A 3,552-nucleotide genomic window follows, 5' to 3' on the forward strand; every position below is an offset into this window, starting at 1 on the left:
CTTTCTTCCCACTTATTCCCTTAGAGCAGTGCTTTAGTGAACCAAAAGGGAAAGAATACATCCCATGTCTCCTCTTTAGGACTGTGCACACAAATGCCATACCAGGGATCAGCTGCATTGAATTTTACTAAGATCTCTCAGCTCTTGGTTCTTCGTTTTTCATGAGCTGCCTCTCGTATAATAAGAAGTTTGTGTTTAATAATAAAAACTTAGTCTTCTATTGAACCAGAGGACTGAAAAGCTGGATCTTGTAGAAAAATTAGAGCGTCTTCCAAAAATTTGGAGTATGGGTTTTCTGCAGAGGACATGAGAGTGAGCAGTTTGGGCAGAACAAAAACAACATTTGAAAGCAGAGCCTTTTCCTGCAGCAAAATGAATTCAGTTAAATAGTGATTGGTTGAGAGTCTGTGTGGCATGATGGACAGGGAGATTCTGGAACAGGGCAGGGCCAGGATAGAGAAATTCTGTGCTGAAGGGCAGACTCCTGTCTGCTGGGCAGTGCTTACTCCAAATGGGTGTAGGGCTTCAGCTCAGCCTACACCACAGCCCACACTCTGCCTGTTAGGAATGAGCATTACAGCATAGCTCCACTGAGAGTCTGCAGAGCTGGAATCCTACTGGAATCATCTTAATGCTTAAGCAGGAGCTCTTCTTTGCGTCTTCTGCCTGGAAGGAGTTGAAGCTCTGTAGGGGGATACAGCATGAAGGTGGTATAGAATGTAATCTTATCCCCCAAACAGTTGCAGCTGAACCAATTACTAAAGATTAGGAGCAGACCTGATCTTAACAGGCCGTGCCTGTAGCCAATAAGAACAGTGGTATAGAAGAGTGGATTGGTGGGATCTGGAGTTATGACTACTGCAAGGAGCAGGAAGAGTCTGTGCTTAGAGGAGCTTCCTACAAGACACATCAAGGAGGTATGAAACTCTGGCAATATGGAATCCTTGCACTATAATGATAATAGAACTCTTGATATATAAGGCAACAAAGCTCAATGCATTTTTGGAGAAATGAGTGTAGTCTCAAGCTCTGCTGTTAGGGCTAGGATTAATGTTAGAGCTAGGGAAGTGAGCACCCTCAGGATTACAATTCCGTGCTCCTTTCTGTCCTGATTTACTGGCTAGCTTTTCTGGATGGATCCTGGACCTGAATTGTCCGTAACCTCATCTCCAGTCTTGTTTCTGGCCCTGTCTTTTAGATGGATCTCAGATTCATGTTATAGGTGGTCCTTTTTCCTGGATTGTCCCTAGACTTGGCTGGGATATGATAGTCCTATTGTACTTCAGGTTCTCTGTGTTGCACCTCTTATATATATTCATAAATATATTAGTGGTTTATTTTCTGTGTTCACAGCATAACTTAGGTTGCGTGAGAAAACCAAACCAGTACCTCACTGCAAAAGTTTCCTGTGGGATGTGATGAAGTAAGATATAAAAATGCTGTTAAAAAAAAAATCAACCCCTCCAGCATCTACATAGTGAAGATTTAATAATCCACACTGCAAGCATATGCTGAGTGAGGTCTAAGAACCTGTTTGTACTGCATTTCTAGTTTGGCTAGTGAGCAGTTATAGCACCTTCATTATGTCGTTTTACTTCCTTGCATTCTGATTTCAAAGAAGGGATAAATTAGCCTTCCTTCATTTCATAAAGCACTTCCAGAGTTACACATCTAAATCTCTAGCACTAGGAATTAGGGCTATATTCCAAACAAACACATATCTTTTTGAACAGATATAAGAGCTGGTATACTCTACCACACTCAAGCTATGAAACACACATGATTACTGGCACTCTTTATTTTCTAACAAATAAACCCAGAGATTTTATAAATCAGACACAATTTTAACATGCATGAAATTAAAATGAGATATGGAAATGTAAGTATGTATTGATTATGTAAGCATGCATTAAATTAATGTATAGTGCTGAATGGCATGGATTTTAAAAATAAACACTATAGAATCAGACAGCAGGGAAGTGAGATAAGGAAATGTTCCTGAAATTAAAAGTTTTAAGTTAAAAAAGTAAAGTTTTTCTGAACATCTTTAGTACCCCCAGCATTATTGAAACTGATATTCAGCAGCCTATCCTTCATTTTTATGAAGGAGGCAGGGTTTTCCACCTGCAGTTTTGTTTGAATATGTAGCCTAGCACAGTGCTGACTAGAGAACTGATTGTTCTTTAGGGGCTCACAAGAAATGAGCAGGGATGTTTTTCTGGTTCCTGATAGTCAAAAGTCCACAGCACAGTTATTATTTACCCAGTGAGTAGCATACACCAGTGTTTTCACTCTGCATGCCAACTACTAAACTTAGCCCTCTGGACTCTGATGCCAGCGTAGCCAGCTGTGAACTCTACTGAGCTGGAAAAAGCTGTGTTTTCTGCAGGGATGCTGCTGAAAAACCTGTCTTCACAGATTCTCTTAGTTCATCTGCAAGACAGAAGTTCTTATCTGCAAGATAGCTCTCACCATTACCATAAAGATGAGAGAATAAACTGCTATATGATTCCTGTAATGTAAAGTGTTACAATTTGAAAAAGCATTCTGAAATGGGTGATAGATATACAGACTTAGCTTGAAGCCCTGAAAAGTTTCAGACATGACTTCTGGGCAGTCTGAAGAGGCTCAGGGTTACAGGGTTTATCACAGCAAAAGCCTCTCTGCCATTTGGTGAGGCCTCACGTCATCATCCTGGGGCCAGGCCCAGAGGTCACCCCCTCAGTAGGTTCTGGGTGTGAGGATGGGCACTTGATGTGCCTTTTAGAGAATCACTGAATCAATGAGGTTGAAAAAACCTCTGAGATTGATTGAACACCCCATGTCACCTAGAGCATGGCACTCAGTGCCTCCTCAGTGCTGTATTCAGTCTCTGCTTAAATACCTTCAGGGACAGTAACTCCACCACCTCTCTGGGCAGTCCAATATCCAAATACCATTTCTGTCAAGAAAATTCTTCTTGATGTCCAACCTAAATCTCCCCTGGTGCTGCTTAAAACTATGTCCTCTCATCTTGTCACTGATTACCTGGGGCAAGAGACCAACCCTGGCCTACAACTTCCTTTCAGGGAGATGTAGAAAATGATAAGGTTTGTATGAAAGACATTCTGTGCTGTTCTTGTGAGCCAGCAAAGGCCTCCTAGAGATAAAGGAAAGCCCTGTATCTCTCCTGAGGAAGACACCAAGGTTTTCACCATGGCAAGGTGATGAAGGAGAGAAAGTTAAAAGATACAGACTCTAGCTGGCTCACAGAATGACGCGGCTCCTTGGTCACCTACTGAGAACTTTGTTTCTTTCTTATAACCAATGGGCAGTGAATGTGTCTGTAAAATGTAAATATCTTGAAAAAGCTTAAAAGCAACACATTGCTATAATAAATCTCTCTTGCACCCTTCTGATGGAGTCGTGGTACTTTGTGCTGTGTCGCGCTCTATAGCGACAAGGGTCCCCATGAACCTCCTTTACTTTTAGGCGAACTGCCCCCAGTTCCCTCAGCTGCTCCTCGTAGGACTCGCGCTCCAGACCCTCCACCAGCCTTGGCGCGTCTCCAAA

The sequence above is a fragment of the Zonotrichia albicollis genome, chromosome 2 (genome assembly GCF_047830755.1).
Source record: "Zonotrichia albicollis isolate bZonAlb1 chromosome 2, bZonAlb1.hap1, whole genome shotgun sequence".
Taxonomy (NCBI): domain Eukaryota; kingdom Metazoa; phylum Chordata; class Aves; order Passeriformes; family Passerellidae; genus Zonotrichia; species Zonotrichia albicollis.